Below are 12,500 nucleotides of genomic sequence, written 5' to 3'. Positions count from 1 at the left end.
TATGCATTATAATATTACACAGAGCCTAAGCGACTGTTGAGATCTTCTCCTCCTTTATACCTCACGTCTCTTCGTATCTTCTCGTTTCTCTTGTCGGGATGACTGATATCACTGCGTCACTTAAAAGTACCACCGTCATTATTGATACATAAAATAGTAAGGAAAAGCCTTTGTCTTAAGCAACGTCATATATCATAGTGGATGGATAGATGTCTGAGATTTAGGTCTACGACCCGGGACTAGGACCTGAAGGTCATATATCCAATATATATATTATAATATTATATAAAGGGTGTCCGACAAGGAAAAAATGAGCGAGATAGCCGAAGTACTTTCGGTCCTGTTCGGACCCTTCATAAAGGGTCCGAACAGGACCGAAAAGTACTCGGCTATTCTCGTTTTTCATTTTTTCTTGGTGGACCTTTATTTTAATACATTAGCATCACGTTTTATATACTTTCTGATCAGTTATTCATATATATATAATATATATAGATATATATGTATATGTATATAAAAAATGAAATTAGCAAAAAATAAATTCTAAAGTAGCTGAATAAAAACACATTTAGGAACGAATTTAGAAGTTCAAATCTGAAAAAAAAGGACAAAGAAAGAAATACATTTGAAGAGAGAGAGAGAGAGAGAGAGAGAGAGAGAGATACATATCCAAGAAGGGGTGTACACCCGATATGTTTAGAAGATAGGGAGATTGCCTAATTCCCACAGATTCAAGAAGAAACGAGCACCATTTATGAAGGGCATAAAGTCTCTGACATCTTATTTACAAGCTACTCTCTCTCTCTCTCTCTCTCTCTCTCTCTCTCTCTCTCTCTCTCTCTCTTTGGAGTCCACTCCTACAGGTAACGGCAGAGGTATTCGTAGTAATATAACAACCGCACGTCTTGAAATATCTCAGAATCGTGAAATCAACGCTGATAAACCAACATATTCAGTAATACCAGTTTCTTAGATTGAGAGGCAACCTAACGTCACGCTTCTGAATGGGATCCCCGAAGTAAAGAAAAAAAAAATGTATGCTTCGCCATTTTCCTTTGCGTTTCCCTCCTCTTCCTCTTCCTTTCTCCGAGAAAAAATAAATAAAAAACTCCTTTTCCCCTACACCTTCCTCGGCCGAGATTTCCCTTTTCACATCTTTTTCTCATTAGTTAAGGGTAATGAAAGGAGGGTTCTTTATAACACTTCCCCTCTGACAGTGAGCCTCCAGTTCCTTCCTTACCTTTTATATATATTCATAGGAAATTTGATTCATTTCAATACTCACCCTCGTTTCCTTTCAAAATATTACTTCCTGTAATATTAAACCTGAGATTTACGAGAGAGAGAGAGAGAGAGAGAGAGAGAGAGAGAGAGAGAGAGAGAGAGAGAGAGAGAGAGAGAGAATATTTAATGATACCTGATGAATGGTTTTACTTAGTTATATTACCGTAGGTATTCTAAAGAAATACTGATCAATGACTTCGGATATTTTTTACTTTTTACTCGAAGCTGCAACCCATAACAGTCGACAACTTCCAGGTACTTAAACAATGATGAACCCTACTGCTACAGCATGAGAAACATCGAGAGAGTTGGCGAGCGGTGGTTATTTTCGCTTTGGCTCATACACCTAAATATCTTATTCTTACTTTACCAAAGTTAGAATAGAAAGAAACAGCACCAATCTTTCAAATTATTAATTACTCCACTCAAAGCCGTAGAATCAGAATCTAACCTTTAATCAACGCTACATAAAGGAGTGGAGAATACAAAATTCATCACTAGCAAAGTTATAATCCTGAGATTCACTACATTAAATAACAGAGGATTGATTGATTTATTAATTCTTACTGGCGTCGCAACGACGAGGTTATTGACGCCCAAATTACAGAGGAATCATTACAGAAAGCTCAAGAGCCTTCTTCTCTGAGTAAACGCAAGGCAACATCTCAGACTCACTCACAAATAACTGGCAAAGTACTGTATCAAAGATTCATCTCTAACATCGCATCGTAGTACTTATCACCGACACTTTCAATTCGTGGTGTATCGCATATCAAGTTGGTAGTAAAATGACGTATTCAATAAACAAAAGGAGCCCGCATTGTTTCATCCCTTTCCTTCGTCTTAAATTACAAGCACATCCTCGCAGTGGACTGATAACCATAAAAGGCCGACACAAACCTCCGGTTGAATGACAACCGGCTCCGATTGAATTGCCTTTAGATAGTTTCACTAAGCGCCAAAGTCAATTTAGGCGCACTCTGCAAAATTTCATTTAACAGGATAAAATCCTTTCAATCATATTATAAATCTAAAGACATATTATAAAGAACACACACACACACACACACACACACACATATATATATTATTGTATCATATATATATATATAATATATATATTATATATATATATATGAGATATATATATATATATTATATATATATATATATATATATAGTTTCAGACAGCGGGGGACCTTCCAAAGAAACAACAATAGTAACTATCACATTCGCCTTTAATTCTAAAATCAAGGATGAACATTATGTCAAGAAACCTCTTCATATACCTACAGAAACGTGCACTGACATTGTGCAACTCCTCCACACAAGTTGACAAATACTAAACTACCCTGCATATACTCTACTAAAAAATCATCTACACCTCACATTATCCACCTTTTTTCTGATTGCATTCAATACCCATACTTCTTATCTACTATTAAAGACTGCCCAATCCCTTCATACCTTCTTCCTTCTGTTATGTCCTCTCCTATTCTAAATCTGTTGCAACAATCCTGCTTTTGTTAATGCCAATTGAATGACACCTCTTAGAAACACGTTCACACCGTTATCGGTCTCTATTGCTTCTTTTCACCATCAGCAATTGATACTTCATTGGCTCCTCACAAGTCTACCTCTTTAATACAACAATTTACCCATCAATTGTCACTTCCATGTCCTCTCTTATTGCTCAGTACATAAGACACAACGTATCCTTGTCTCAGGCTAGCTTTTCCACCAAGCCACAGCTTCAACTGCCCTCAACAAATTACTTTCCAACGACACACATTCCACCACCCACAGCATTCCACTTTGACGATTCCACCGAAGGTTTGCCTTGATCCAAGTCTAACGCTGGCAGGTCTTCTTTCCCTTTGTTCTCAAACTTTTCACACAGCCAAAATCTCCTGAGTTTTTCTTTATTAATTCCTCCGTTACCGGTATTTCTGTTTTAATCAAAACCCTAATAGAAAACTTTCCAAGCAGGCCTATACTGAACAATTTCAAGCTCTTCAATTCTTATACTGAACTTTCACCTTTTACTCATACACTAAACAATTATTCTACTACCTTATTGCTTTGGCAACTTTCTCTCATCCAATCTTACCTTAAACAACATGGCAGGCCACCTTGTTCCATTTTCCCCAACATTGCACTGCGCTCTCTTATATTTCCATACAATTTTGTCGTTTTACCTTTTTATTGGCCAAATGACATCCCCCAGTCATTTCCAAAAAGCGTCTTTGTATCTGCACTCTGCCTCTGCTCTCCCACTTTTACATTAGTCAGATCTACCACTCTTCTATCTTTACATTAAAATAATAACTTCACCAAACAAGGAATGAATTATCTATACACAACACCAATTTCCTTTATGAACATAATCAGTTTGGCAACAAAATAATACATCGAAAAAAAGAAGACGTCGCACCTTGACTGAAATCATTAGTTGCCAAGTTATAGTACGAAGCTAACCCAAATATGGGATGGCGTTCTTCGGAAGTAAACAGTGTACAAAGAAAGTAATAAACAGAATACACGATATGCAAACAGATGTACAACGCTTAACATCTACTTCACATCCATTAACATTCCGAGACGAAAATCCCGTCTCCTAGACTGTCAACATCTACGATACTGCGTAAAAGCTAAACAATTTTGACAAGTCTGGAGGAATTTCTTTATTTCTTTGTCGGCAAAATAAGATAAGTTAGGACACGTATAAATGAAGACCTAGGACGTAGATGCTTCATTTAGAAGCTGCCCATTAAATTTCATTTCGTGTCATACATATGAGAAATTTTCTTAGAAACAAACCAAATTTTAGAAAAATTTCTTCGTTTTATATACAATAAAACCAAGATTTTTCAGTGAGCGACGTTCTCATCTAAAATATGTCTTATTTGATTAAACATATAGATAAAAGCAAATCAGTTAACGAAGATAATCAGTTACGACCTAAGATTATCAACATTCAGAGAGAGAGAGTCATACGAAACATGAATTTGAGGAACATACACATCATCGTTGGTTTTATATGTGTATCTTGAAATTCTACCCCTGACTCTAGATAGTGGGTATGAGATACTGGTCCTTGATTTGCCTACTTCAAAACCTTCCATGGTAAGTAATGACAGTAGAGACAAAAGTTCATTTACCACGTCGTGTTATTAAAAAATTAGTAAGTACTATACGGTGACAATAATGCTACCAAAACTATCAGCGGGTAATAAGTATAAATACTACTAAACTTCTGCCACTTCTACTTAATATTACCACTCCTGGCACCACCCAGACAAAATATATCTACTTCCATAACGTAAAACTAAAGACGGAACAACACCAAAACTACTACTACTGCTACTACTACTACTACTACTACTACGTCTATTTCAGAACTAGTTCCACCATTAATACGATGGATTACAAATATACAATGGCTCAGTTTTTACGGTTATTTTGCATTTCTCTGGACTATCATGAAACAAAATTAAATTTCTACCTAGCTACCCTAGCAAAATCCATGAGCCTAAAATGAACTGTCTTTCGCATCAACGATTAACAATTTAAATCTTTGACGAGTTTTGAATGTTGTGAAAACACACAGCTCACTCACCCCTTCCCTGTGAAAACAAACTCTTTCACATTACTTTCTCCTCAGTTCTTAAAATTGGTGCTTTTAACATTCATCTTCATTCCTTTCTTAAACTTTTTAAACCTTTTCTCCACACACACACACTACATATCCATACATGTATATGATAAAATAATAAAAGATATAATTCTTTTAAGAAACTACACATGCAGTAAATAAGTGGATTTAGAATAAAGACATCTATTCGTCAGAAAATTCATTGTTTACTATTCATTTCACAAACCAAGACAATTACTCTTTTGACAGGAATAATATATACGAGAAGAAACTGCATAAACTGAATGAAAACTCTTGAGAAATCACCTTCTCTACTACTAATAAACCCAATCTCATTTAAAAGTAACAGTTCCAAGATATAGTACCAATAGTCCCGAAAAAGCTAATCCTTAAAAATATAATTTAATTTAATTCTATTCAACTTCAATTGCCATCGGTCTAATTCCAACACAGATGCCATATTTCACACAGGCTCCACGGATTTTATTCTGCTGACACCATGACCTATCTGCAAAATTTACTGTACTCAATTTTTCAAATACAATATTTCAATAATATGGGAATACAATTTGGACATCAAAATTCTCGTGCAAAATAAGTTTTTTTTCCTCCTTGCAAAACTGTCAGTGGCTTAGTAATCATACAATCAGAGTAGGAACTTTACAATAATTCATTGCCTCTCAAAGCCCAAATTGTCTTAATGTTAAGAATACATAGCTTCAAACATTAACACTAATTAAAAAATTTCTATCACTGGAAACATCTTGAAAAACATAATCACTGTATTCTTGAGACAGCTATACCTTAACAATTATTTTCATTGATATAACAGGTAAAGTGGACAATTTTATCAATCATCCTCAGTCCTACATCGTCCAAAACAAGTGCATGCTGAAACACAAACCACCCCAGTTTTAGCACATGAACAAGATCACCTGCATAAAGTTTTGCATTTGCAATATGACTTGGTTGCACTTGGTTTTGCTGATTTAGACAACAGGACTAGGGTCAATTTGCCATCTTTAATGGTATGATCAGACTAACTAATGCCAGGAAGCACCATTGATTCGTTACAAGAAACTAGTAGATTGCTCAGAGAAGATGGAAATGAAATCCACCTTCAGTTGGTGGTAATGTTCTTTTGCTACCATTACTAACAGGAAAAATTTATTTAATTAAAATGCCCTTTGATTGAACGGATTGTTTGCTGTCAAAACAAGAAAACAATTTTCTGTCTTTACAGGTCACCTCCCTAGTAACCTGGTATTGTCCATCACTATCAAAGTTGGGCAGTACCAAGAGATTGTGCATGTTTTCTAAGGTCACTTTAGCTGCCTTGCGTTTGCCTTTTCTGAACACAGAGCTTACAGAGTCGCATCCACCAAGGACATATCCTGCGAGAAGGATCTGACTATGATGCATTTTTGTGACATTAAACCTTTGATGAAAGAGTATGGATTAAATCATGTGCAGAAAGATATTACTTGCTGTGATGAATCCAGAGTTCAGATCCATTTCCTAGGATAAACAGGTGAAACATCCCAAGCACAATATGCAAGTCACTCGCATTAACTACTATTTTGCAAGGTCTCAACCCCTGCATATATTAGCCATATGTGCAAAAATTCTTGACTGCATCTTCATGATTCACATATACAGTTTCAGTAACTTAAGTGACACTTTCACTAGTAACAGTCAGAGTACTTGCTGGATCTTTGTTAGTGTCACCAAAAGTGATTCTTACTTCATTAGGCAAATCTCATGTATGGTAGCAGATATATGTTGTTATGTAGCAAAACATATTCTGGTGTAGAAATGCTTTCTGCTAGCAAAGGCTCTAAGATAGCTTTTTTTTACCAGTTTCTTTTGACCCGTTCAGCAGTTTTTAAGCTCTTCAGTGGGTTAAAATCATAACAATCTCACACTATGGTGATGGTTTTGCAATTTGGTGGCCTAAGACTGAGAACATTTGCTAGATAAGGTCATGGCATTTGACCAAAAGTAGTTTTGCCCATGTTTAGAAACTGTTAAATGACTGTCATTGCATCTATGATCCTTACAGAGTTCAGATCAGATAATACTAAGATAAGAAGCATCTGAGTTTCAGCCATCTTCATAAGAGGAACCAGAAAGCCACTTTTTATTCTATTTCAGGAAGTGACATTAAATCTTATGCAGCATTCAGAGCTTGCTTGTGATTTGTTACAGTAAATAGAACATGTCCATCTTCATTTAATTCTGGACCTGCATTAGTGATCAACCATGGTAGGTGATTGTACAGACGATGCACTGGAATATATTTCTAAATATTGTTCATTACCTCTCTTCTTTATAACGATATTTTTCACATAACCTTGGGGGCATTTTACAAAGTCCTGACTGTCAACAGTGTAAATAACATCTTGCTGAAGTTCTGCGCCCAGTTTGGACATCTCAGCTACGGTCAAATCAGCTGAACAAACTATTCTTGATTATACAAACTGACTTTAACTGAAAAGTGGTTCTCCAGATCTTTCCTAAGTGAATTCAGGTGAACATCTACAATGAGCTCTCAACTGTATCAATAAAAAGGCTACCATGTTCTGAAAAAGCTGTTTTGCAACTCATCTGAAAACATTATAAATACATGACTGGCTTCGAAAGAAGTTTCTGTGTAGTCTTTTTGAGGTTTTGATCCACGTAATTGTCTAAACAAAACTTCATGTCTATACATGTGTCACCATAGACTTTGGATCGGTGTCAGCAGTTTGTGATTTCCTTTGCCTTGGCATGGATTGACTGCTGTCTGTCTTTGTAGCAACAACAGTTTCCAACTACCTTTGGCATATCCTCCTTTGTTGCACAGGAAGCAGTTCTTTTTCAGATTTGGTGTCGCTAATATAAGACTTTAGTTTTGGTCTCTTCAGAAGCGTTGCCAGGTTGTGGATCACTATCATACAAGTCACCATATTTAGCTTCAACATGCTCAAATTCTTTCTAGTTGCTCCTGAAACACGGGTGGCAAACAGGTTCATGTGACAGAAAAGCGACTTGACCTTTCATTTCAGGCAACAGCCGTCCACTCATGTCACCTTGTCTTAGCTCTAATGCTTTCTGACAGGTTTCAATCCCAAATTGAGTTCATTTACTCGGCTTTTCATTCTTCAATTGCTTCTAACATATGATACATTTAGAAAAATCTGTTTTACATGATGTGATCGTTTTCTTCTGAGAAGTAGGTCCATCTTGAACAGTTTCCTTGAAATAAATAACTACTCTACCTTCTTCACTACCACCACTATTAAAAATCATTACCTGAAATCAAAAGGAAAAATTCAGCTAAGCTCATTTAATAGAAAATAAAAGGCCCAAACATTTTAACTTTACAGAGCTTTGATGAAGTATTTTACCATCAACAATATTTATGGATTACAATGACTTTTCCACTGTAAAGGCTATTACCCATAATGTATCTCACTTGCAACTCTATCTAATAAACCTTTATAACTTTATAAAGGGTTAAACTTGAATATTCTGCAAGTTTGCCTGTGCATTTCAATCACTCAAAAGCAAAATATTACAGGTTTTAGGATGATTATGATATAATACACAATATATATAAGCATTTTTTATAATTTAATAAAGTAGCGTGTGCATACATTCAAATTGTACTGTATTTTAACCATAGTTGTTTTTCTATGTTAAATCAACGTCAAATATTGTTAATGTATTTTCTTATTTTTGGTACCTTTGTTTTATATATATAATATAGGCAATACATTAGAAGTTCAATGGATGTGAAGTGTCTCATTAACAAACCAGTTGAATATTTTTAAAACCTAAATGTACACATTACTATGGATGTTTTGCCACGCTTGCATTATAATTTTGAAATCCAAATCATGGTTCCTTACTTCCCAGCTCCCTACGATCACAATGATATGTTGGCGAAGATTAAGCTGGCCTTTATGCCAGCACGGACTCTTGCTCACAGAGCAGCCCGTAGTGACAATGATAGCCATGAACCAAATGTCAGACCCTTTTATTGCAATCTAAAGGGACCCACTTGCTATGTGCATACCCCACTCTCCCTCTTACCTCTTACCTAGTATTCATAAGAGAAGCTACACTTTACATTTATAAACATGTGATATATAATTTGCACAAGCGCACTCCTATTTATATGTGCATATATCCGCACACAATCTGCATGTAAACACTCACACATATCTTCAAATGTCAGGCAAATTTTGAATAAAGAGAAACACATAACACCCTTATACCTTGAAGCAACAGGAGCTTATCCACACACAAAACCATAATTACTAATACCTGTTCGATGAGACCAGGAATCCACATCCTAATCACATTTAAATAAACACGTTATTTTGAGATACATAATCTAACTTGACGGATAGATGACTCAGCCGATCAGCACAAATGAAGCAATCACGCAGAGATGAGGCTCTTGTTTTTGTTTCGTTCAGTATTTTATGCGAAGGTCACAAGTATAAATAATGAGATCCGTATGGACACCTGGGCCAAAGAGCTAAGATTATACTGTAGAATCGAACACTAAAAAGAAAGGTCATCCTTAACAGCGAATATATTTTAACGTTTGTACATCTAAAAAACACGAACTTGCCCTCGTAAACACTTGAAACGATAAAAAATTAAATAAACCAAAGTCCTATATTTTCCATTGCGGAAAAGTAATTTTCTAAGCAAAGTCTACGTCCCATTCCAATTAGATCAAAAAACCTAAAATAAAGGACAAGATACGAAAAAATTCAACATGCCATAAATTACAATACAACCAAAGCCAGTCTTTGACTCTATATTACAACAGCACCATAAAACCTGTATTCTCTCAGTAGCCTCATTGAAGACATCTAGGGAGGATGGCTAAGGCCATCATCATCAACACTGACACTCACTTACACCTCTCCATCAGGAGGAAAGCGGGAAAAGAACTCGAAAGAACGCCGCAAAAAAATAAAAAAAAAAGAAGCAGGAGGAGGCAAGGGGGTGGGGGGTGGGGGGGGGGGGGTGTAAGATGATACAAAAGTTATAAGGAATGTTGTGGTGTACAGATATGAAGCTGGTGTGGTTCTGAGAGAGCGAGACTGTGGAACAGTGTAGAGCTCGCTACTACAGGTCGCTAAGGCATTAAAGAGGAGACATAATGAGAAAGCAAGATACCCCTTCACTTTCGTCTATCCGAGGGTATAACAGGCTTTTAATTAGTTAAAGTATCTTGCCAGATGTATGTCAGCCAACCAGATGCTCTCCTGGCTGCCCACCTTCTCTCTGATTGGAGGAACGAGGATGGAGGGGTCAAGTTCCCATGTATATAGATCAGAGATTTTAAATGGTTAATTAGCGAGATTAACTGGTTAGGGTGATATAAATCTCAGCGAGTGAAGAGGACCATTTTTTTAATTGGTAATGCAATTAAAACTGATCAAAAAAAACGGGGGTGATGGTGGTTGCTGGCGGTAGTACTCTATTGCACTGGATTTTACGTTGGTTGGCTTTTCCTTCGCTTTCTCTATGGAGTCAATGCTGCAATCAGCGTCAACTATAGACACCCATTTTTACTCCTTTTTATTAGATCGGCCTAAGCTCTCTCTTTCCTCTTATTACATGATGATAAAATTCCAGCCACAGATAATTATGCCACTCCGGATATTTTTTTTTTTAACCAACAAATAGTCAACACCTTCTAAAGACTGATAAATATAAAAATTCCAACATTGAATACATTTCACACGGACAAAACTTACCTTGTCGACAGATTACAACTATATTAGTCAATCTAATCGTAAAACATTGATAAAACCCAACGTTCTGTATTATAATGAAGCCTAAAAGGAGCAGAAAAGTAAATTTACAGGAAAGTAAAAAGAATACAACAGAAAAACCAGAACTTTCTACTTACCGAATTTCACCAAGAATAAAAGACGTTCCGCATTATAAAAAAGGGGGTTCCAACAACGTACCTGTAATAAAAAATAAAAATAATTATCAATTTCTCAGAATCGCCGATAGATTTTCTACGAGGCCACCAAAGAAATAAGCATCTAAACTTATCATCTTTTCATTTAGTAATCAAGCCCTAGAATTATATTAACAGTCTACAATTCGTCTTTCTTTATGCTTATCTCTCTCTCTCTCTCTCTCTCTCTCTCTCTCTCTCTCTCTCTCCAGCATATATGTGTCAATCACTGCATACTCGTAGATGCCTCCTTACCGACCACCTCTTAGTTTTTTTTTTTTCTTTTCTTTTCTTTTACGCAGCACCCAGAACCCAGAACTCTCTCTCTTGCCATCGCTCCGGTCTTCCTTTCACCCAAACAACGAATCGTGACAGAAACAACCATAAAAGTTATTTTTACTGCCAGGAACTAACTAGCATCACCCTTCAGGAGCTATCTCGGTCGGGAACTGTTTAAAACACTCTAAAAAATGCTGCTTCACGATCTCTCCTGAAAGAATATTCGAAACACTTTCTCCGGAAGGGAAATCACAATTATAATCAACAGATCTCAGTATTTCGCCATAAATGATTGACACAATGCCAAGTTATATTAGTGGCAATAAGAGACATTTACTTTATCACGATCTCGTATTAAGCAACTAAATAATTCATTCATCATACTGAGGATAAAAAGTACATTTATAATTTTGAACATTATTTTCAATCTAATATCTATAAATATCCAAACTAATGGACGAAAATGAGACTTTAAGTGATCAAATTATGTTCATGTTAACTTAAGTATACACACGCACACTTATACAATATGTGTGTGTATACACGTTTCCCTTAACGGTGGTTGGTTCCAGTGAAAAGGAAAGACGGTGATTACTACAGCATTCAAAAACTTATGTCTTCTCTCATCCTACGATCATATATATATATATATATAATATATATATATATATATATCATATATGATGTGTGTGTGTGTGTGTGTGTGTGTGTGTGTGTGTGTGTGTGTGTGTAAGGTGTAAGTGTGACTGCAAAACTCTGGGATAAAAAATATTATCCATTTCCCACTACATTCCTGAAATACATTCTTATCCCAGACTTTGCAGTCACACTTACACCTACACACACACATTTATGCAAATGAACTTCCATTCCTTCAACACTTATATGAACGCTCACTGCCTTACTCCTGCCCATATTAATTCTCGTGTCTCGTAAATACTATCGGACAATTTCACTAGTGCCCTCAGCTCTTCCCAACTATTCTCAGTCGTTGCGGTATCATCTAAAAAAATTATCCATTTCCCACTACATTCCTGAAATACATTCTTATCCCAGAGTTTTGCAGTCACACTTACACCTACACACACACACACACACACACACACACACACACACACACACACATATATATATAGCAAAGTTAAACACTGTATCCGTGTTCTAATATGTTGTAGGAAGCCCACAAAAATTCGGAAAAAATTGAAAGTTTTTTTATTTAAGCTTTCGGAGAGTACATTCTCTCCCTCTTTCAGAAAGAGAAATAAAAGTTACATAAACTGAAAACAACGGTCAAGGTAAAAGAAA

At 36.0% G+C, this 12,500-nt stretch overlaps 1 protein-coding gene and 1 long non-coding RNA gene across 3 annotated transcripts in view; both read right to left on the bottom strand.

The window, feature by feature from the left end:
- The window catches only part of LOC135207253 (epidermal growth factor receptor-like), a 540,996-nt gene that overhangs the window by 421,452 nt on the left and 107,044 nt on the right, over window positions 1-12,500 (bottom strand). The gene's annotated exons all lie outside the window — the stretch shown is intronic.
- Window positions 1-12,500, bottom strand: part of LOC135207254 (uncharacterized) — a 128,606-nt gene that overhangs the window by 55,253 nt on the left and 60,853 nt on the right. Inside the window, exon 2 of the long non-coding RNA XR_010312939.1 lies at window positions 10,860-10,920. This is a non-coding gene — a long non-coding RNA (uncharacterized LOC135207254). The remainder of the gene's footprint in view (window positions 1-10,859; window positions 10,921-12,500) is intronic.

The sequence above is a fragment of the Macrobrachium nipponense genome, chromosome 32 (genome assembly GCF_015104395.2).
Source record: "Macrobrachium nipponense isolate FS-2020 chromosome 32, ASM1510439v2, whole genome shotgun sequence".
Lineage (NCBI taxonomy): Eukaryota > Metazoa > Arthropoda > Malacostraca > Decapoda > Palaemonidae > Macrobrachium > Macrobrachium nipponense.
Note: the sequence above shows the minus strand (reverse complement) of the source record. Positions and strands in the feature narration are given on the sequence as shown.